Raw genomic sequence first — 24,471 nt, forward strand, 5'->3', positions numbered from 1 at the left:
AACACCAACCAAAATAAGTAAGATCTCCAAGAGTAAGAAACATAACTGTTGGAGGTGTCATCTTTCAGCAGTTTTATTTTTAACTTATGTAGTGGACCTACAGATATTTTGGACAAAAATTAAAGAAGAAATAAATTAAAAGAATTATTAGTCATAATCCCAAATCCCAAAAGTTAAATTGCTTGACTGTTTAAACCAAATTGCACCAAAATTGCATTAGTCCTTAATTTCTAATATTTTGAAATTTACAAAGAATTGGAGAAATCCAAGAATATTTCCAAGAAATTGATAAGCAGTTTATAGCAACAAGCACAAAAGTCCTAAGAAAGTGAACTGATAACACCAAGAGATGGTAGACAATGTAAAGATAGGCTTGTTCAACATCGCCACCCTCAGGGGCAACTCCTCATGAGGCAATGTGAGGCGACAGCCCAGGCAACAATTCCAAAACAGGGAGGCAGATGCAGGCCCCACCCCGCAGACATAACTTACCTACCTGCCATGGCTGCCCCAACATTACCTCCACTGCCACAATGCCCATAGTTTCCCAGTCCTGGTCCGCCCTCCCTTCCTAGCCAGGCTCTCCAAGTCAGAGGCCAGCACTGACACATCCGTTCCTCTGTCTAATGTTCTGAGCATGCACAGTTTCACCAGCCCCATCTCTTTAAAAGCAGCCTGATACAGCAGGGAGGAAGCAGTGCGTAGGTGCACACACACACACACACCACCACCACCACCACCACCCAGGACAAGGGCAGAACACACATTCCTTGCTATATCAGGCAGTCTGATTCAGCAAGGAGAAAGTAGTGAATAATCTGTCAGTGCCAGTCGCATGGCTAGGGAAGACAGAGCTGCATCTTTCTGGGCTTGCCCAGAGGGTGGGGCTGGAGAAGAGGGGGCAGCATGTTTGTGACTCTCCTTGAATAGTGAGGCGGGACAAACCACCATTGGCCACCCTTATATTGATTCTGAGAGATAAAAACGTAATGGCTAGCGTTCAAGTAAGTAATGTGAACAAAACTCTTCCACTTGCACAAGGGAGGATAAGTGACTTGTGCTGATCCACCCCTTCCCTCTGCAGCTTCCAGTGCCACCACCATGTCCATGATGTCAAAAGGATGTCCATGAAGGTCAGTGACACAGCGGGCTGCAGTAAGAAGAGGGGACTGGTGACAATTGCCCCTTCCCCCTTGCACAAGCAGAACAGTTCTACTCATGCAAGTATGAGTCTGGATACCACCCAATGGGTTGTATCCTAAGAAAGGTAGGAATCCTGATCCCCATGGAAATTAATGCAGAAGGTCCCATGCTCAATTCCTGGCATCTCTAGAGAGGGCTGGGAAAAACTCCTGTCTGAAAACTTGGAGAAAAACCACTGACAGTCAATATAGACTATTCTGGATGGACCAATGGTATGACTTGATAGGCAGCTTCCGAAACTCCTGTGTAATGGGTCTTCAGTTAGTTACAATATGTCACACTGATTTCAATGGCACTTTGTCATAACTAACTTCCTTGGATACAATTCAATCATTATACCAATTCAGTAATTTAAAAAAATAATTGTTTTAATATGAGAGTTAAGATGCTTACAATTTTCATTCATTCTTTTAAAAGTGTGGAAATTGCAACAAGGTGGTTACCTTTAATTCCTCATTATGAAAGCTGTAAATACTCTGTATAGTCTCATATACAGGTGAAACTCGGAAAATTAGAATATCGTGCAAAAGTCCATTAATTTCAGTAATGCAAATTAAAAGGTGAAACTGATATATGAGACAGACGCATTACATGCAAAGCGAGATAAGTCAAGCCTTAATTTGTTATAATTGTGATGATCATGGCATACAGCTCATGAAAACCCCAAATCCACAATCTCAGAAAATTAGAATATTACATGGAACCAAGAAGACAAGGATTGAAGAATAGAACAATATCGGACCTCTGAAAAGTATAAGCATGCATATGTATTCAGTACTTGGTTTGGGCCCCTTTTGCAGCAATTACTGCCTCAATGCGGCGTGGCATGGATGCTATCAGCCTGTGGCACTGATGAGGTATTATGGAAGACTAGGATGCTTCATTAGCGGCCTTCAGCAATTCTGCATTGTTTGGTCTCATGTCTCTCATCCTTCTCTTGGCAATGCCCCATAGATTCTCTATGGGGTCAGGTCAGGCAAGTTTGCTGGCCAATCAAGCACAGTACACTGTATACTTTTCAGAGGTCCGATATTGTTCTGTTCTTCAATCCTTGTCTTCTTGGTTCCATGTAATATTCTAATTTTCTGAGATTGTGGATTTGGGGTTTTCATGAGCTGTACGCCATGATCATCACAATTATAACAAATTAAGGCTTGACTTATCTCGCTTTGCATGTAATGCGTCTGTCTCATATATCAGTTTCACCTTTTAATTTGCATTACTGAAATTAATGGACTTTTGCACGATATTCTAATTTTCCGAGTTTCACCTGTATTATGCCGGCTTTCCAAATGAGGCACCATACACCCACACTTTGCCTTGGTCTTTCAGCTTGACATTGGGCTGAGCAGCACGGCACCCAGGTAAAATTTCAACAAGTGTAGATTCCTAATTCACTTGCTAGAGATGCTCCTTATGAATTTCTGTCTGAGAAATCTCTACAAGGCAAAGTGCTTCACCCAAATACCATCTACTATAATAATGTACAGGCAAAAATTTAACAGATCCACAATCTATCTCTTTCACCAGCCTCTTCCAAGATTTGCTTAAGAGCCGGGGGGTGGGGGAGAAGAAAAAGAAGCCCATATTTTAGTCTGAGCCTCACTGTTGATACCAAACCTCTGCCTGTTTACTGAAAGGTAAAATAAAATAACTAAAATCAATAGGTTTCCTTCTCACTGTCTTCTAAAGTTTGCTATGAGGATGTGCAGGATAACCACAGTTATAGCTGGCCAAGGTTGTAACTGCAGTATGCCCGAATGCACAAAACTGCAGTTATGTGCCAAAAACTAACTCTGGTTTGCCTTGCCAAACTCCATTGGAACCTTTTGTTATTTCTAAGTTTTGCCGCTGACAACTAAGGTTTTGCCGCCGAAGTGTTATGCCTGAATGCTAACTCAGCTATAACAGCAGTTTCATGCCTATTCCAAACTCCAATCATAGAGGCTGTGGCAGGGGCGTATCAAGGTTGGAGTGGGCCCGGAGACAAGATTTTAAAATGGGCCCCTTGCTGCCTTCCTCTCCTGACCCCATGTCTCTGCTGCAGAAGAACATTATTAATGACTAAGCACCATAAATATGGAAGGAAAAAGAAGTGCATTTTACAATTTTACTCTATTTTATTACAAAGTATAATAAAAACAAGGCAATACTTCAACAAAGAGTTACTGAAAGTGATTCAATGTTCAATATTCTAATTAGTATGGTGGAAATAGTATTATCACACTGCTGCCTAGAACTAAAATCATACTGCAAACAGATGAAAAAAGAGAGAGAATGCTGATCTGGCCTCAGCTCTGCATCCACCAAATGTGTGTGACAGGGGGCCTACCTTGCAAGGCTCTTTTTGCTGTTTTATTAGCATACTGAGATCCCACTCATCACCAAAGAAGCATTATCAACCTGCTTCACAAATGCAATCACACATAATGTGTGGAACATCAAGTAACCATGTGCATAACAGTGTATATTCACCATAAGTAAGTAATCTATGTTGATGTCCCAAGGATGCATACTCCTGCACAGTCACCCATATATTTTTGGAAATGCATGGTCCAGGTCTCAGGGAAAGATAGATGATGAATTTCACTTCAAGACAACCCACAGAAAGACACAACCAGAGTTGGAAGTCAGTTGCCTCTTAATAAACAAGAACTTAATGTAGCACACTGTAGCGTTCAAACTGCATTTTGTGCTTGTGCACACCACCAAGGTAACACTACTACCCCAAAATGGAAAAAGGTGGGAGGGAACAATGATTGACATCACAATACACCCTGGATTGTGAATAGGAAACCCCAATGGAAGAATGAGGGCAGAAGCAATGGGGATAATGAGAACAGCTTTATATGCCTAGCCTGTGTTGGATGGTTTTAATAGGGAATCTGGCAGGAAACATTTAGCCACCCAGACTGAACATACAACAAGCCCATTCCCTCTCTCCCCTCACTATTATGTCAATGCAATGCTCGTTTTTCCTCCTCAGCAGCAGACCTCTTCCTTTGTCAACCTCTTCCTTTATTTAAACTTGCCTTAAGCCATTCTTAAGCCTTTGAGAGCCATCAAGTCACCATTGCAATTCATAAACACGGGAATGCAACGAAAACACAAGGAAGGAAGTGAAGAAATATTTTTCCTGAGAACTACCCCCACCGCCCAGGTCCTTAAAAATGGTCTTTCAAGCTGACAGCTGTTCACGCAAAAAGAAGAGGTGTCCCGTTACTCCCCCAGCCTGTGCCTGACTTATTATCCGGCTTCTGCGGCTTGCTCAAAACACCAGGGCATGCACTGGGCAGAGGGAGAGCATGAGTGAGCAACTTTCGATAGCTCCCTGAGCTCCCCTGAAAATGTTTTGAGGGGAAGAGACTAAGGGAGAGTGAATCGTGTTGAGGGCTCTTGCTGCTGAGGTTGTCTGTAGGAAATCTGCACCTAAAGAAGATGCACGTCACATGCCAATTGCTTTTCTTGAATAAAATATAAAAATAAAAAACCCAGCTGCCTCACGAAGCAAAGTCTTGCAGAGGAGAAGGGGAGGGGGGTTACATATAAAAGGAAGTGGAGAGGGAAACTGGAGGAGGCGGCAGCGGCTGCTGCAGCAATGGATGTGGGGAGAAGGTAGAAGCCACACAAGAATTGCTCTGCCGCTGTAACATCCAGGGGCTGTCTGAATAAGGTGGCGGGCTCAGTGCTTTGGTGCAGCCCGGTGATGTCCTATTGTTGCTGCTGCTGGTGCCCCTGTTTTGTTGGTTGCAATGACTCTCCCAGTGGCTCACACATTTCCTAACGGAACACTGCCTAACTCTCCTCAATTGTGACACTGTTGATGACATTCGCAGGGCTGCATCCTCCTGTCCCATGTCCCACTCCCAGCACCTCATGGCACGGGAAAAAGATGGAAGTATAGCCTAAACTGGGGAGGTGCAGAAGGAGCAAGCAGCACAGGCACTGATCACCTAACGGCTGCTGGAGGGACTGGCCCATAGATGATCGCTGGTGCTGATCACCTGCAAGAGGAGGCAGCGGTGGCAGCGGCACTGCAGCAGGAAGAGGAAACCTCACAGAGGTTCTCCATGTGCAACCAGCATGCATTTGTCATGCCCGCCCCACCCAGTTGATCGAGGTGGCTGCTGCTCCCGCCTTGCTCACAGACGCATCTGACATGAGCAACCCCCACTTCTGCCTCAGGGGAAACCCTCCCTATTCTCCTCTCTTCCTCGCTCCTGGGTTTCCTCCTGAGAAGAAGGAAGCAGACAGGGCTGTGCCCTGCGAGGTGGTGGGGTGAAGGGGGAGGGAATGCAGAGGTTTCTGCTGAGGAGGAAGAGCAGAGGATGGGGCAGGCATGACAAACACACACTGGCTGCATATGGAGAGCCTCTGTGAGCCCTGACGGGGAAGGAGGAGCCTAGGAGGCAAAAGAGAGATGGGGAAAGGAAGGAACTTGGAAGGAATACCAAAGGAAACCCGGGCAGTGGGCTGTAATTGGGTGGGCAGTGGGATCAAGGGCCTCTGGGGGGCCCTTGGAGGCAGCGGGCCGGGAGACAACTGTCTCCCCTTGCCTATGGACAGGACGCCCATGGGCAGTGGAGATGTGCCTCAGCAGCTGGGCAGCAGCGAGGGGCTCCCTTATCCTTCAACTGGAGTTTGGAGTCTGCAGTGCGATTTGGAGTTAAGAATTGAAACCTCGGCCATGCTTAACTCCAGTTAACTTGTACATTTGTACTGGGCCTATATAATGCCAAAGTGATCTCTTTATACCATATACTCTCCTTATCAGGCAGCCACGTTCAGAACTAGAAGGTCTTTAATCTGTGTTCCTGGAAGTTTACCCTATTATTATGTGAATTTCAAATGCTAGAAACTTGAAATATTCTTTTCAGATTTCTTTTCAAACTAGCAACAAGCATTAGAGAATTTTGACCTGAATTTTTGGATAACATTGAATGGACAAGGAAGGGGCAGGCGAAAGACAAGTATGTTATGTCTTCTGAAATTCCAATCTGAAACTCCATCAGCATTTCCAGTCTGCTATAACTTGGACATTTCTCAATGGATCTTAATTAGGTTTAAGGTGCTCATGGTGCTTTTCACTAATTTCAGTGTCAGAGTTATAATGGATAAAATGCACTCTAAGACATGTGCATGTGCGCACGCTCACAGGATTTTGGATGTCCACTCAGTTAATTTTAGATCCTGCTCAGATTGAATCAGGAAGGCCCCATTCTGAATGCATGTGCGCACACACTGCTTTGATACTGAAGCCCAGAACAAAACTCATTCTGCACAGAGATGAAAAAAATTAGAGGGACTACTGACAGAATTGTGTTTTTACACATTACCTTAAAGATAGATGCATTTACTTACAGAAACATCTTTTTCTGTCTGCTGTAAACAATTTGATTCCTTAGAAAAATAACATGAAAAATAATAACGAAAATAGAAGAATATTGGGCCCTTCCCCCTGGGCTTCTGAAATATAAAAAATTAACCCTCCAAAAGACACAGAAGGGATGGGAGCAGAGAGAAAAGATAAAGAAAAGAGATCAGAAAGGATCAGCCACCCACATGACTACCGGCTCCATCAAGGAGCCGGTCGGGATGGTGGGGATTGGGGCCGCCTGGTCCTCGGAGGTCCCAGCATGCCCTGCACGAGTGCGCGGGGCATGCTGAGGAGACTCCCATGCCAGGAGGCTTGTTGTAGACTCCCAGTCGGGGGTCTACTTGTGAGTCGCTGCAGCACGGAGCTGTGGATGAATGGGGTTAGCAGAGCGCTTGCTCCACTAACCTCGAATAAGGGTGGGGGTATTTTCTGCAGTTTGCTGCCAGGAGACGCACGGTTCCCATTGCCGCACACGACTGCAAGAAAGCGGGCTAGGCACCCTTAGCCCACTTTCCTGCAGTCGTGAGAATCACCTCAGAGTGTCCTTCCCTTCGCCTCTTCAGTCTCTGGACAGCCTAGCAATTGGACCCTCCCTCTTGATGGCAAGGAGGGAGGAAACAAGTACCTTGTCCTTGCTTTCTCTCTGGCTGGTTGCTAGGGCCAGGCTGACATCCCCATCTGTTCTTCCTCAGAGGGAACAGGCTCAGCTGCACAGTAGCCCCTGTTAATGGGCAGAGGCCAGAGTGTCCTCCCCATCACAAGTTTAAGAGATAATTATAGATTTGTTTGTATTACACTTAGATTTCATTAAAAACCTGTTTATTTTTAGAGACACATTAGTTGGGGGAAACAATTTCTTATTTAAATCTGTTTTTGTAATAGTCATTTTTTTATACACACTGCTCAGAGACATACTCCCATAAGAGCAAATATGTCTGCCATTTTCCACTATGTGACTGGCTACATGCAACTTGCATGAAAAGGTCAGAAGTCCCTATTTGCAAACAGTTGGCTGATTCTGTCTGCTGCTCCTACTTTTTTTTAAAAAAAATACTTTCATCTAGACCCTGAAACGAACTGACATCCACTCACTACCAGAAAAGTAGCACTAAACAAGTTTCCCCTACAGAGCAAACGCTCTCCTGTGGAACCTGGCTCACAACATTATCTGGCACAACACAAAAACTGCAGCAGCATCTGCCTCTGGTTCCTCTTACTGTCCTAAAAGAGGCAAAAGTCTCTAACTACCATTCCATTTTATAATTGCCATTACGTTTCCTTGATGTCTGAAACGGAGGATTTTGTTTAGATTTTCACCTCAAAGAAAGTAATCCAATCAACAACCTTCCATTTACTTCACATGGCTTTGCATTAGGTCGCTGATGCATGTTAGAGGTAAATTGTGCTGTCTCCTGGCAAGCACAGAGCCCCCTGTGGTTGTCTTTGGTAGAATACAGGAGGGATTTACTATTGCCATCTCCCGCGCAGTATGAGATGATGCCTTTCAGCATCATCCTGTATTGCTGCTGCCTGATATAGGTGTTCCCCATAGTCTGGGAAACATACCAACGGGGATTCCAACCGGCAACCTCTAGCTTGTTAGTCAAGCTATTTCTCCTTTGCCATGTTACTGCAAGCAAATACTGGTATTTGGAAATAACATCCACTTGCACAAAAATCAAAATTATGGTTTTAAACAGCATCACAAAAGGATTTACAATACTACAAGGGCAATGCATGAGTTAAAAGAGGATAAAAAGCTCCCTCCCTTCCCCTCAGTCACAGGTGTTGGAGACAAAATCCACAGGAGAGCTAGAAAAGGGAAAGGCAGGTCTCTCTCTAGAGATGTAGTGGGTGAAAGGAGGAGTCTAGTCTGACGCCATTCCTGGCATTGTTTTCTTCTCTCTTACTAATGTTGTTTGGACATATGCTCATAAGAAGCATCTTTCCCGCTGAACAACTCTTGCTGCCTGTTGCTGCAGTTCATCAGTATTCTGTCATTCTGCCATTTTATAATGATCTACAATTATTCCTTACACAGCATAGGTAATGTTTGGAATGGAATCAGAAACTGTGTGGGCAGAATTAAAACTGCAGGAAAAGGATCTCTCTTAAAGACTCACTGATTCCCCATGAAAAATTGAAAAACACACACACACACACACACACACACACACACACACACACACACTTCAATCCTATTGTATTTCACCAGAATTCATAGTTTTGAGTATCTCATACTTTGTGCTGTTATTCCTACCATTACTTTCCCTTTATATTGCCTTACTATCTACTGGTTTTACCCCATGTTTGATTTATACTTAAAATCTGAACTGTTAGAGTTTGCCAATAAAGAACCCTAGAAATTCTGAACTTACGGTTCTCTATCAAAATATCCAGTGCCCATGATAGAAATTTCATCACAGCTAAAATTGTTTAAAGCTGATAGTGCAGAACAGTTATTTTCACACATTACTATTTTTTTTTAAACAAAAAACCTTTTAGCACCTCACATACTATGATGAGTATGTACTGTATGAATATTGTTCATGTGGCACAGAAAGTAGAAGAGAGGGGTTTCTAAACCTAACAGACTCCCTAGTCAATAAAAGTATTACCTGCATACTAGAAGCCTGCAGCCAGAGAACTTGCTGGTTAGTTCAAATAACTATGGGCGGATTCATACATAACACAGAACCAACTTGCAAATTGATAACTGACTTTTCTGTGATTGTCTGAACACATGTCAAGGCAGGAGCCTGAGGTTCACATGGGGCTTCAAACCTATGTGTAACCAAGATTTGAAGTTGGCTTGCCAAGCCAAGTGTTGCTAACCCCAAGATGTGTGTTATGTCTGTACCGACACACTTCATGAATCTCTGGTTCATTCTAGGAGAACCTGCCCTTCTTTGCTGTTGGGATTAAGGGTAACAAAGTGGATGACAGAGTGAAGGCTTGCCAGTTGCAGGGGAGCGCAAAGCAGGCTGGGATAGTATCCAGGGATGTACCATTGGCTCACCTTGGCTACTTCCAGCAAACTGATATATGTGATCATCTGCAGCAACCAGATTCGGGTCCCCTCCACATCTCGGGCTGGGGAAGCCTCAACGTGTCCTATGTGAAACCCAGCCCCACCCCATGCTTTGCTTCTTGGCCCTCATTGCTTTTTAAAAGTTGCCAGTTGCCATGTAGTAGTGACAGTAGAATCCACAACCAGCAGCATTCCCATCAAGGGCTGTATTCTAAAATATCCAACCCAATGCCTCTTTGTTCTCCCTTTCCTTATTGCTAACAGACCATTTCCTTCTTGCCATGAAGGAGGCTTTACAGGCAATGGACAGAGAAAGAAGAACCTGAAAGAAGGATAGATGGAAGAGCAGGATAGAGGAAATAGGAAACTAAGGCAAGTTAATCTCTGAGAGTCCTCTTTAAAAAAAAAAATAACCCAACTGTGTGCAGAACCTAGACAAAGAAGGGGCTGGGCACTCTTGCAAGAAGGAAAAAGCATTCCCTTCCATATACTGTTCATGGCTAAAAAGAAATTGATTGTTGGCAAGAAGGAAAGGGAGGACACAGAAACGTTCAGCAGCCTTCATTCAGCATCCTTGCCCCTGGACTCCATATCCTTTCACCTTCCTGTGTTTCACCTTCCTGTGGTGCTTCTCTCTGGTCACCTCTCTGAGCAGCAGCTCCACCCCTCCTGTTACCCTCATAGCTCTGGGGTAACAGGGACGCCGCCACATAGCTTCCCTGGAATGTCAGCCTATCAAGTGGTACTTATCCCATGGACTGCTCCACTGGAGCTCTAAATTGAGCCAGGTTTTTCCATCAAACATTCTCTGTGCAAGTTTTAATCCCAGCCAAACTGACAACTTTCTCTTCTCTCACAGAAGCATGTCTACAAACCACTTTGCTGCCTGAGCAGCTCAACATTCTGAGCCATCACATTATCTCAGCCAATGTCAGAAGCTTCACTACCACAAACAATACTCTGGCCGGTTTCAGATATAACACAAAACCAGAGTTAAATGGGGCAGAGGTTGGAACGCGTACGTCCAAATTCAAGAAACCACAGTTTGGGGCCAAAAGCAACCTGCAGTTTGCCTCACCGAATTCCAATTTGAACTTTTGTTTCAAAGGTTTGCCGCGGAGACCTCTGGTTTGGCTGCTGAAGCATTATGTTCAAACCCAGATGCCACCATAACCACGATTTCATGCCAATTTTCAAACCACAATCATAGATTGTAAATTTTGATTTTTTAAATTTGATTTTTAATTCATTTTAAAGAGTTTTTCAATTGCTTTATATTGTATTTTGCATTTTATTTTTCCCCTTTTCATCTGTAACGAGTAAATGTGTTGTATATTTTTATTGGATGTTTTAATGTTATGTTGTGAGCTACCCAGAGAACAATTTGTTGTGGAGTGGCTGACAAATAAAGTTCATTATTATTATGGAGGAGGAGGCAGTGTGCACGTGCCCAGGATAACAGCCACTCCATACCTGTGGTGCTTCTCACCGGCCGCCTGAGCAGCAGCTCCACCCCTACAGTTACTCTCACAGCTCTGGTAACCAGGACGCTGCCATATCACATCCCTGGAATGTCAGCCTATCAAGTGGTACTTATCCCATGGACTGCTCCATTGGGGCTCTAAATTGAGCCAGGTTGCTCCATGCAGGAAAGCTGCGGGGATGTGAACCCCGGAGACTGCTCTCCCTGTTTTTGTTGACTGCCACCAAGTAGTTGTCAAAGCATGCCCCCTGCCAGTCCACCCTTGCTTGTGCCCTGAAATAGCAACCGCGGTCTCCTGGGATCACTGGAAATCGGGGCTCCCCTCTCCCACAAATTCCAGTGGAGAAGATCTGCATATGGTGCAATGCCAGATGAACCCAGGGATTTTGAAAGGTTTAAAGGTCTGTCCACACACCCAGTACTTGCCTCGACTGGGCACGTGTTCAGGTTCTGACACATGGAGTATCAAAATCCCCTTTGGGTTTGTGCAAGGCTTCACAGGGCAGGGTGGTGTATAAATTGAATAAATTCTGCTCAATCTTTTACCATGGAGAGTTGGGAGCCCCACAGAAGTGGCTCCATTTTGAGGAATTAGTTTAACTTGTTAGTATGCAGTCCGAAGATAGACTTAGGGCTAACACCCCATGGTCCTCGCCAGTAGACTGACCATCTCGTAAGGGTGATAGCCCACCATCAGCAAGCAACATAAGCAAGGCACTCTATCACAGCACTGGGATGGAAACATCCGGCAGGATGGGCATTAAGTGCTTTGCTCCCTGAGAACGAAGCGGAAATGATGTATGTTGATAAGCACAGACACTGCAGGTGGCAACATGAGCAGGGCACCCCATAATAGTGCTGGGAAGGGAGAAAATGGCTGTGGAGTATGTGTGCCTGGGGTCAGGGTTAAAAAGCAGCCCTAAGCAGGGATTCTGGAGCAGCCAAGTTCTGTTTTTTTCACAGAACTGTTGGGAAAGGGGCCCCCAGCCCCTTCCTCTTGGGAGTTTTGCACTCCCTAGGCTTCTGCTCCTGCTCATGAGCAGGACCGGTCACCAGGATCAATAGTGCTCCTGTCAAAGGAGAATGCCTACTACTGTGAAGACAGAGTATGCTGACCTGGGGCAGACTGTGCCTGCTCAAAAGAGTGCCAGGCCATGGGACACCCCCTCACAACTCATAAGAACCATATGTGGGAAACAAGGCAAGGGTGCAGATTATGTAAGGTAGGAGGAAAAGCTACCCAGTTTTTCCTCCTACCTTTTCCTCCTACCTCCTACCCCTGCTAACTTGGCAAAGAGGCACCTTTTAACATGGTGAATCTCTTTATTTAGCAGGGGGAGAGTAACTGGCCCTATCCACCCCCAGCACAGTACCTCCACTGACTGTTGCTGGTGTCTATCTTTTGTTTCTTTTTAGATTGTGAGCCCTTTGGGGACAGGGATACATCTTACATCTTTTCTGTGTAAACCACCCTGAGCCATTTTTGGAAGGGTGGTATTGAAATCGAATCAATAATCATAATACCTTGCTTCCACAAAATCAAAAATTGGGAGCACACACAGCTCCCAAACCCAGGTAGAAAACAGTTTTTGATTGTGTGAATGACCTCATTATCCATGATCAGTCAGCACAACACCACTAACTGCAATACCTCCCCCCATACGTACTATAATGATATGGTATCTAGGCATATGCATGAGGGCCACAGTGAAGCCTGACAGTAGGGCAGATCATGACATTTTAAGTTAAAGACAACTTCCACATGCACCAAGACTAGTGAAATATATATCTGCATATTAAATAGTCTACTAATACTAGCATAACCAGAGTACCAATGGCTAGAATTGTCTTCATTTATTGGTTTACAAACGACAATTTGTAACAGAGTAGAGTTACATAGGGGAAGACAAGGACTGGGTGCCCAAGCCTGCTGATCACGAAAATGTCCGCCATCATGGTTATGGAGTTTGCCTCTTCAAAGAAATGCTGCAGTAACCATGAGGAGAGTTGGTGGAAGGGTGAGTGATGCACCAGGGTTGGACTTCCACCACACTTTGCAATGTACTTTTTACAGCCTTTTAAAATGAATGTGTGAATAGGACTTACCTTTCCATCTATAAAGGAGAGATATTTCAACTCTATGACCAGAGGTCATCATTTTGCAGTTGTAAAATGTTAGTAATAATTTGCAAACCGTTTTCAAACATTTCAGTTGATACGCAGTAGCAATTATTATGTCTTTCATTTTTCTGTCTATTAGATGGAGTAAAATGGGTGCACTGAGTAAAATACCTTGAAACTGAACCACATATGCTCTGATTCAGCTGATCTCTCTATCCTAACCTGCTCCAGGTTTTCTTCCTTTTGCACCCTATGCAATCTGTTTCTTCAGGTTACAGACCTACAATAGGCCATTTCTTAAGGGCTAGATCAGACAGATGTTAGGATTAGGAAGTAGAGACATGGCCGGGCAGTTAAAAACCAGGTTGATCATTCATGTCTCAATAAAGAGAATCTTCCTGCCAGGAAAAAATGAATGTAGCATTGCTGCAAACACCAAAGAAAAGAGTCCAATTTGTCGTAAACCTTCCAATTGGCATCTTGAACCTACAGCTCAGCAACTTGAACTCTGCCATACTTTTGAAAGCACACAAAGAATGATTAGATGTCAACCTCTGTATTATCTCAAGAGCAATTAAGACCAGAAGCTGGAGTATTCTCTCTGCTATTTTAAAATGAGTTGTAGGATACAAGGTGTGAAATTTAATGCTGTGGGGTGGGGGAGTATCCAGAATGGATGGTAAGGGAATTAACAAAGAGTGTGATTCAGCACAAGAGTATAAAACATCTGCAATGATCTACATCTCTTAAGCACTATGGAGCGATGACCGCATATGTTAAGATTCTCTAATACCTGCCATAATAAAATGTCTCCTTTAAATCTCCCATTACTACAGTAACTCATTATCACAGTTCAGGTTGTGTCAGCATTTTGATTTTATATACCCATTATAACTCAGCTCTGAAAGATTATGGGGTTTTTTAATTGGCAGCTCACACTCAGCTGATCCGCATCACAGAAGCAGTTCTTTGTGCTGTTTGGGCCTCATGTGCACAGCCTGATAACTAATCTGATGCCCTTCCTTTGATTTGTACCCTGGAAATCTGATGAGGCACAAATGATGTGTGCTCGAAAAGGTTAAGCGCAATCAAAGAAGGTACTGTCAAATCTGGAGATTACAACAAAGATACAAAACATGAAAAAACAGACTTCTCTGAGAACCAAATTGTAAACATGCCTTTATTTCCCTGCAAGATGAAATGGCCTAGTAGGAGGCCACCTGGGAACCCCCTGTACACCAACTTGACTTTCTGCATGGAAGAAAGGAAGTATTTAAATGTAACAGATAAATCAATAAACCATAGTTAGATCATATTATTACCAGTGACTGCTGTTGAGAATAAACCATTCTGTTTTTGTCTTGAATACATTTGGACTCTGTATATAAAGGGCATAAACCTACCTTTCATGGCTTTTTCAGAACTACTTTTCATGGCCTATTTTATGGCGATTTATTTATTTTCTTATTCGTTCATTCATTTATTACATTTCTACACCACCCCATCCAATGGCTCTGGACAGTTTACAAAACAAACAAACAAAATTCAAAAATCAAACTTGAAACCATAAAATCTAAACCATAAATCTAAATTTTTGGCCTCACAGTTTACACAGTTGCTTTTTTGGTTAAGTGTGTATGTGTGTGTACACACACACACACTAATAAAAGATAATATCTATCTATCTATCTATCTAAAATATTTATATTCCATCCCTCTAGTACACTACTGCTCGGGGGAGCTAACATCAACAAACCAGATATAATGTAAAGTAAAAGATTAATAAAGTTAAATAAGTTAAAAGATCAGGCTAAAACCAAATTTAAAATTACAAATTTTAAAAGTTTGAATTAAAAGTTATTAAGACAAAGCTAAAAACTTTTTTAAAAAAAAATAATAACACCCCTTCCAGATATCAGCAGCAGATAAAACATTAAAAAGCCTCCTTAAAAAGATGTGTCTTTAAATGGTTTTTTTAAACACTGGGGGATGGTGTTCCAAAGCTGAGGGGCCAGAACCAAAAAGGCCCTGTCTCTAGTCCCTGCCAACCAGATCTCTGTTAGTGGTGCGGCTATAAGGAGGGCCTGAGATGCCAAGCGTAGGACCATGGCAGGTTCATACGGGAGAATGCAGTCTTACAGTTACTCTGGCCCCAAGCCATGTAGAGCTTTAAATGTCAATACCAGCACCTTGAATCTAGTCTGGAAGCGGACTAGTAACCAATGAAACTGCCACAGGATGGGTGTAACACTCATGAAGCAACTTGCACCCACAAGCATACTTGCAGCAGATTTCTGCACTAGCTGAAGCTTCCGAACCATCTTTAAGGGCAGCCCCACATAGAACCCATTGCAGTAGTCAAATCTGAACGTTACCAAAGCATGAGTGTCTGAGGTCAGATCCGACTTCTCCAAGTAGAGTAGCAGCTGGTGTACCAGCCGTAACTAGTAAAAAGCACCTCTGCACACTGCCACCACCCGTGCCCCCAAGGACAGTTTCGGGTCCAGAAACACCCCCAAGCTGCAGACTTTGTCTTTCAGAAGGAGTGTGACCTCATCCAAGAACAGATTTACCTCAGTATTCAGATGATCAGTTTTACCAACCCAGAGTACTTCCGTCTTCTGGATTAAGTTTCTGCTTGTTTGCTCCATCCAGTCCAGAACAGCCTCCAAACTCCAGTTCAGAGCATCTACTCCTCCCTGCTGCCTTAAAAGATAGGTAGAGCTGGGTGTCATCAGCATATTGAGGGCATTGCAGCCCACACCCACGGATGATCTCTCCCAGAGGCTTCATGTAGATGTTAAACAGCATAGAGACAGAACAGATCCCTGTGGCACCCCACAGCCAAAAGCTAAGAGGCTGAACAGGAGTCCCAGCACCACCTCCTGAAGACAGCCCTCCAGGTAAGAGCAGAACCACCATATAACCGTGCCCCCAAGTCCCAACCCAGAGAGACGTCCCAGAAGGATACCATGGTTGATGGTATTGAAAGACGTTGAGAGGTCCAGGAGAACCAACAGAGTCACACTCCCTCTGTCTACCTTCTGGTGTAGGTCATCCACCAGGGTGACCAAGGCAGTTTCTGTCCCATATCCAGCCTGGAAGCCAGATTGGAAAGGATCAAGTACAGTGGTCCCTCGACTTACGTATTTAATCCATTCCAAACGCACATTCGGAGGTCGAAATTTTCGTAAGTCGAAGAGCGCACCACGGAAGTCTGGAAACATTCGTAAGTCGAGAAAACCGCATCTAAAAATTCGTAGGTCGAGTAAGCTGAATCTAAACCGGCAACTACTTCCGGTCTTTTTTGTCGCTCGTAACTCGAAAACATCGGATGTCGAGTAGTTCGTAGGTCGAGGGATTACTGTAATCAGATGCATCCAGGGTTGCCTGGAACTGAGCTGCCACCATGCTCTCCAACACCTTGTCTAAGAAGGGTAGGTTAGACACTGGTTGGAAGTTATTTAAATGATCTGGGTCCAATGAGGGCTTTATTAGGAAGGGCCTAATGACTGCCTCATTCAGCTGAGATGGGTCCACCCCTTGCTTCAGAGAGGCATTCACCACCCCCACCACCCATGGACCCAGCCCCTCCCTAGTAGCCTTCACCAGCCATGAAGGGCAAGGGTTGACTAGAACCCACTTTATCATGTATCTCTGTGTTTCACTACCCTGGCCTGACTTGGCTACTTTTCTGGAATTCATCACATTAGTGGCACTTATTACTTTTGAAGTACAATTAGCTAAGGAGAGTAAACTGTAGGGATGGTGAAGAAAACTGAGGAACAATTGGAGATTGAGGGCTGCTGAAAAGAGAAGCAGAACACTGTGTATCTACCTCATCTCATTTACTGCTCCCTATTAAAGTGATTACACACACAGACAATGTTTCCCAAGTTTTTTTCTGCAGCAGGTTCTGAGGAGAATAGTAAGGACAATTTTATAACCAAACTGCTTCTTAATCTCACTGGAAAGTAACTTGGCCAGGGGATTACTTAAATAAAAACCATGCATGATTTATTTACTCTTCTCTGTCATAGCCAAAGTTTGTACTGCTTTCAGAATATAGGGCACACACAGAGAGAACCATATTTTCTACTTCCCTTTGCAAGGCTGCTAAGTCACTGCCCTCTACTGCATAAGGCATGCTTGCTTAGATTGCATTTCAAAAGTGATTGATCACCTCTTTCCCACTCTCCTTAGCTCTGATAGGTGTCTGCCCTCAACTATGACATTCCCATGTCTGCCTATTCCTTCTCACCTAAGCTCACTAACTTCTCTTTAGAATTCTCCATCCAGCAATATTTCCTTTCTCCACACTCATATGGCTAATAGCCCATCTTTCCCCCCTTTGTTCTTAACTTGTGTTCCAGCTATGGTTCATCTAGCACACTTTTTTCCTACTGTGCTTTTCCTCTTTTTTAATCTGCTTTTTATGATCACCACCACCTGAACATAAATTTTTTGGTTTTCAAAAAGGAATCTGTTTTTAAAGTGTGAAACTGCATTAGGGGTGGCTGTTATTGATATCACAGAGGGCCAGCCAATCATCACCATGCACAGCCAGCTACTGGGTTTTTTCAGAGCTGAATCTAGGGATGTGCCGATTTGTGATTTGGCATCCGAATCACAGCACAATCCCTTTAGAACCAAGGGCTTCCACAGCGCCTTTAACACGGAGGAGAGTAGGTCCATACCTGCTGCTCCTCCACTCACCACCACTTCTGTTATTACGGCGCTCGTCCAAGCGATGATCGCGCACCAGAGGGGCATCTGCCAGCTGCCCCTGTATAATGGCGTCGCACAGGGGAAGCTGGGAGATGGCCCGCCAGTGTATAATCATAGCGGGGGGGGATGCCGCGATAATGGAAGTGGTGGCAGGTGGAGGAGGAGCAGGCATGGACCTGCTCTCCTTCCCTTGGTTTTAAAGGGATTGTTCTGCAATTCGGATGCCAAATCGCATTTCGAGCACATCTCTAGCTCAAGCCTGGAGACAAATAAGTTTGAACTAAATGCAGGAAGGCTGCTTCCAACACTGCTTCATACTGGTTACGTCTGTCTTCTCCCTCACATTCTACTATGCCTCCAGGGCCATGCAAATCACCCCTAGGTAATTATTGTTTAGGAAACTACAGTTCAGCTCTCAGTTCTGCCACTAATAGTTTTGCATGAGCCCTGACAGGTCACCTTATCCTTCTCTGTTAGTTTATCAACTGTCATGATGTGCTTACATTATGCTTTGCTTCCTAAACCCAAGATACATATTAAATCAGCTTCGTTTACTGTCCAAATGTAGCTGTTATTTCCAAACATGCATTCCTATATATGTATTTGATTACAGAAAATTGTTGAAGAAGAAATTGAAATTCAACTATGAAATCAGGTAGCTTGATAAAACTCAGGAAATATATATAGAATAGCAATAAACTCCAGCAGCGGATAAATAAAATTTATACAAAAATTGTATTTTTCCGTAAGGTTACTGACTATCTATCTATCTATCTATCTATGGAGGACAAGTTAAGTCACTGTACTAAGGTTAGAGTTGCCAAGTCCAGATGGTGAAAAAAGTCAATATTACTCACCTAAAAAAGTGAAAATAGAGGATGCATTTGACCAAATAAAGTCTTCACTTTGCATAAAAGTTGCATATGTTTATTGGCACTATATATGCATATTTTGCTAAAATATTTAATAATCTGAGAATAAATACAGCTCACCACTGTGAAGCTGATGACCAGATGGGTTGTAGGTCTGCTCAATCTGCAGTCCAGGAGCAGAGTTCTCAAGGCCCCTGCTTCTTAACCATACATTCATCTCCTGGCTAGGTTTGCCACACAAACAATCCTCTGTCTTCCGCCCCACGGGTCACCCAACCTGCTCTCCCCAGCCAGGATGGCAACTTCACCTCTAGCCTTGAGGAAAGGTAGTCAGCTAGCTACCGAGCCAGCCAATAAGATTCACCCCTGCCCCCAAAGAGCTCACAATCTAAGGGAAAAAGCAAGGTAGTGCCAGTGTCAGCCACTGAAGGAATGCTGTGCTGGGGTTAGATAGGGCCAGTTGCTCTCCCCATGATAGATAAAAGAGACTCACCATTTTAAAAGGTGCCTTTTTACTCAGCAGGGGTAGCTGCTAATTGAGAAAAGTTAGTTAGCTAACTGTTAACTGAGTAAAGTTAGTTAGTTAACTGCTAAATTCTCATTGTTACCACCACTGCTGCCACCACTTGAAGGAAGGAAGCTGCATCTGCCGGGTCCACCTATCCATGCTCCTGCATCACATGATCTGCAACCTGCCACTTAAGCAGAACTTCCACTTGGCTTCCCCACTCGATCAATAGTCAGTAGGGAGGGAAATGAGACAGAGGGAGAGAAGCTGTTCATGAGAGCAAAGTCACCAGAAACAGCCACTGGAGGGAAGCTGTGCTGGGGGTGAACAGGGCCAGTTGCTCTTCTCCTGCTCAATAAAGAGAATCACCACTTTTAAACGTTAGCATTAATTATCCTTCTCTATTTGTTTATCATCTGTCCTTCTCAGTTAGCAGGGCAAATCACATGTCCTCTATAAAAGTCCCTAGCTGGCAAACCTAACTAAGATGGCACCTAAACATGAGAAAAAGAATGTGTTTGGAAACAAACAAATATTTCAGTCATTATAAGAGGAGCAAATCAAGCATTTTTAAGTGGAAAGGAGGGGAAGTCTCCAGATTCTCATGTTCAAATACAGGAAATTTGAGGTATCACAGTATAAAGTTGTAAGAACAGATATTGCCATTTAAGTATGGAACTTTGTAAATAGTCTCTAAAAGGTTGAAGCAACATGAAATGTTTTAGAATCTTGTCAGTGGTACTATAGTTAACTAGTCACCATCTCAGTTTTGTATGTATATCCCCCCCGCCACATGTATAATACTTAATTCAGTGAAAACAAATGTAATTGTATAATTTTCAACCCAGTTTACCAAGGATATGGAAGGTGTTAATCCTATTTTGCATCATTTGCAGATTTAGAATAATGCACTCTACTGTTACCTGTATACAGGTGAGCACACAGGTAATACGGACTGAGCAATAGGGAAAATAATTGAGCCATCAGCAGAGCTATTAACAAAAATAATGTCATTGGATCCACCTCAGAAGGTAAATCTGCCACTTACAAACTTCAATAACATGCCTCTAAGCACTGAACAATCAATTAATTATCAGCGCTTTCTCTAATGCATATGTACAGGCATCTTTTAGTGTCTATAGTCTCTTTTCTCCATACCAGGAAAGTTGTATCAATGTCTTCATCTAGGCATTTTATGCTGTTGCTTTCAGCCTATCCTATCTCTCACTAAATGGAGTCAGGACCAAGACGGTTTACCAGCCCACTGTCTACTCTGACTAGTAGTTCCACTCCAGGATCTCAGGCAGAGGAGTATCTCATAGCGTTGCAACTTGAGATCTTTTAGCTGAATCTAGGACCTTGCACATGTAAAGTACAGTATATAACCTCTGCATAACCCCCTAGTCAACTGTTACATTTCCAGTATCTGATATTGTCTTGGGTACTTCACTTTCTGCAAACAATCAGAAAAATTGTAAATAATTATGATTTGCTATGTTCCTTGAGAACAGCAAGATTTTCCTGCGGACATTTTCCTGCTGTTTCTAGTAGTCATTCAAGTAAAGTCTAACTGATGGAAAAAATGTTTAAATTTTCTGCCTGAATAGCTGGCAGAGATGTGTGACCATTTCTAACCTCAAAGGACTCCTTGATTTAAGCCACTTAATTGAAGAGCATCCTCACATACAATGACATTCTTAAGTAATTCAAGCTGCCCACAGATCTGAAAAATGCCAAACATTGTTTAGAAGACTCTCTCACTCTTTGTTTAAGTAGCACTCACACAAACTAGAAAAGATATTGCTTCTTACAAACACTGTTTTTCATTCCTGTCAATATGAGCCATTTAAGCTTCCCAAAATCTAATAAGCATTCTAGTAAAACAGTACACAGTTTTACAAATTATACACATGAGAAAATATAATAAAACAAGGAAACATTAACTGTGCCCATATAATACCCACATGGCTGAATTTATGCCTGGATAAAGTCTACTGATTCAAATATGACTCAGCCTAGAGGCTATGACATGACAGTATACTTATACATTCCACCTATGCTTTGGGCAATTCACACAATCTGTTTTTTCTCTTGATCCAAGTAGTCTCAACTTTCCCCAGGTATGCATTTATTTACATCAAGCCAGACAATTGGTACATGCTCGTCAGGACATTCTATGACTGCAGCAGCTGGAAAACATGCTGTTGGGATCACAGAATTTCTGCCAAACATATTTGTGATCTGTCAGTTCACAATGTAGGACTGAAATGGCTCAACCCAGAGAAGAATAAGGGAACAACAGACCTGATTACAGCAATGAATGAGATGGAAAAGGAAAGTCTGCCTGGAGCAGCACAAAGCGAGGCAACGAGCTGGAATGGCAGACAGAAAACATACAGACAATAGCATCCAGCATTTTACAGACGAAAGTGGGGACTCTTATGTTTGTGTAATATCTCCATACTTACACCAATGTTTGCTCCTACAGCAGTGCTTACTATCTGGGACAGGTAGTTATAGGGGTACATAGAGGAAGCAGTACCCTGGCATGCCATGTCTATGTGCCTGCCTTTTTCATATATATATATATATATATATATATATATATATATATATATATATATATATGGCAGCAAAGATGTATCTATTCTCCTTTCTGAGATATAACTTCTGGGGAGGCTTGAAGAATGCAACTCATACTAGGAAAACATCTAAAAGGCATCCTCTCCAAAAGACAAGACTGGACCAATAATTTGCCAACAGGGGGTCTTCCTGGTACATAGAGGCAGTTGGAGCACATGAAAAATAAGAGGCAAAAAAAAATGAGAGGGAAAAAATGGGAGGGAAGTATGGAAACATGTATATCATCAATCCAAGCCAAAACAATAGGACAAGTGCTGGGCATGTATGGCCCTGAGGCACTAGCTAGTAGCAGTCAGTAGTGAGATAAGCGTAATACATCTCCAAAAGTCCCAGATGAGGACAATAGGCTTTGAAAGGTTTAAAGATTAGGGCCCATTTAACCACATAGGCACTCCAATGACCTTGTACTAATTCCCTTAAGGTCCACTGGGTTGAGAACTATCCATGAGAGAATGTGTCTGCCCAGCAGCTATACTGCAAAGCTAACATGTAAACTGGCTGTGAGCTAGAATCAGAGAATGAGGCAATTTAGTCTGGTAGATTATATTACAAGGTCCTGTTACATTGTTTTTCCCCAGCAGGTTGCCAACAGAACAGCTGTAGAAATGGACAGTCCTAAGTAAGCCTCTCTAGGTAGGAATATGCAAATGAAGACCATCTATACTGCTTATTGGTGAGAAGGCAGATGGCTGGCTGAACTTCATGCTGGACATTTTTTTAATGGATCTATTGTTATTTCAAACATTTTAGAGGAGTTTTTTTAAAAATGTGCTTTATTATGAATTTATTATTATATGCAGTAAGTAGCTTTCAGTGCTTCTTCAGAGAATGCAGCATACATTTTATAGATAAATATCTAAGGGTTTTGCATTAATTGGATTGCACTAAATTCTATTACTATTATTTATATACTGTTTTTCAACAACAACAAAAATCTCAAAACCGTTTACACAGAAAAAGAATAAGGAGAAGATCGTTCATTGTCCCCCAAGGAGCTCACAGACTAAAAACAAACAAAAGGTAGGCACCAGCAACAGCCATGGGAACTCCCGCTGCTTCATATAAAGAAAAACATGACTTAGAAGGGTGCCTTTTTGCCCAGGTAGCAGCATGGGTCAGGGAATATAGGAATAATAGGCAATTCTACCTATTATTTGACAAATAGGACATCACATTTAAAGAAAAACGGACTGTTAGTTTTCTAGTGTAATCCAAAGCAAGCAACAAACAACAAAACCAGTTTAATATACAATAGAGGTTTTTAGTTTGTCTCCATTCACAGCTCTTGGATTATGTTCCAGACAGAAAAATCTGTGCAAATCCTACTAGAATAAGGTCAAATTTTCAAAACAGATTATTTTGCATTGGCATTAACAATATGACATGATATTAAAAAATAATGGAGCTTCTCCCCCATTCCAAGTTGAATTTCCAAGTAACACACATCTACAAAGTGGAACATAGACAACAGAAATGAAGTTAATTAGAATAAAACAACAGAAATGAAGTTAATTAGAATAAAATCCCTCTCCCCAGCTCAGTGTTTGCACAATGCCTACTGTCTGAATAGGCAAATGTAGGATAAGCAATTTGCTCTTTTTCTTAAAAATGTACATATTTGACTATGCCACTGTTGTAAATATACTTGGTTTACCAGACATAATAAAATATAATTTTTAGTGTACTGAGGCAGGCAGAGATGACAGCCCAAAACAAGCAAAGTAATTTATGAAAATTTTCTCATTTTTAGAAGTTAAGTCACACTAATCTACTATGTCCTCCAAACAAATTACTATGGTTTTTTAATATACTATTTGTTTTGTATGTGTCTTTCATGTTCTCCACAATATAGTTTATTATGGTTAATTTTAATTATGTAAATATACCCAAAGGCCTTTTGATATTGGGCAATGATTAATTTAAATAGCATTCCACGGCATCTTACCCTGTTTGTTAATAGTGAAGAATGGGTAACATCACACACAATGGAGGCAATTCACACTGAATTCCATGGGAAAACTTCAGTTCATTTTAATTGAGATGAACTGCACTCAGTGCACTTGAATAGTCAAGCAGCTGGAAGTAGTACACAGTCAAGTTCAGAAAATAAATAAATAAAACATATAAATTATAACCAGGTGTAGTCCTCACCTGCAACACTGAAAGGATTTTAGGAAAACATAAATTTGGCCTCCTGAGTGACACACACTGGCAATTCCAGAACAATAGTTATTTTATCCAATTATGGCCTTTAAAAAAGTAGCACATTATGAAGTTACCATCACTTCGACAATGATCCCATACTTGTTTTCCAGTTCTTTACAGGGTGATGCCAAGTCATAAAGAGTCTCGGACAAAATCGCTCCCTGGAAAAGAATTGTTCTTCTGACAATATAATTAGGACTTGAACCATGTGGTGCAGTGCTTGCTGTCATATTTGGACATTTAAATCCCCACTCAGCTAAAAAAGCTCTCTGCCTAGCCTTAAGCAAGGCACTCTCTTTG

The 24,471-nt window shown here is 42.5% G+C and overlaps 1 protein-coding gene and 1 pseudogene across 8 annotated transcripts in view; one reads left to right on the forward strand and one right to left on the reverse strand.

Annotated features, from left to right (window-relative positions):
- Positions 1 to 21,729, forward strand: part of LOC128326341 (ribonucleoside-diphosphate reductase large subunit-like) — a 28,679-nt pseudogene extending 6,950 nt beyond the window's left edge.
- The window catches only part of GRIP1 (glutamate receptor interacting protein 1), a 541,298-nt gene that overhangs the window by 282,220 nt on the left and 234,607 nt on the right, over positions 1 to 24,471 (reverse strand). The window lies entirely within an intron of this gene.

This window comes from Hemicordylus capensis, chromosome 5 (genome assembly GCF_027244095.1).
Source record: "Hemicordylus capensis ecotype Gifberg chromosome 5, rHemCap1.1.pri, whole genome shotgun sequence".
In the NCBI taxonomy this organism is placed as follows: Eukaryota; Metazoa; Chordata; class Lepidosauria; order Squamata; family Cordylidae; genus Hemicordylus; species Hemicordylus capensis.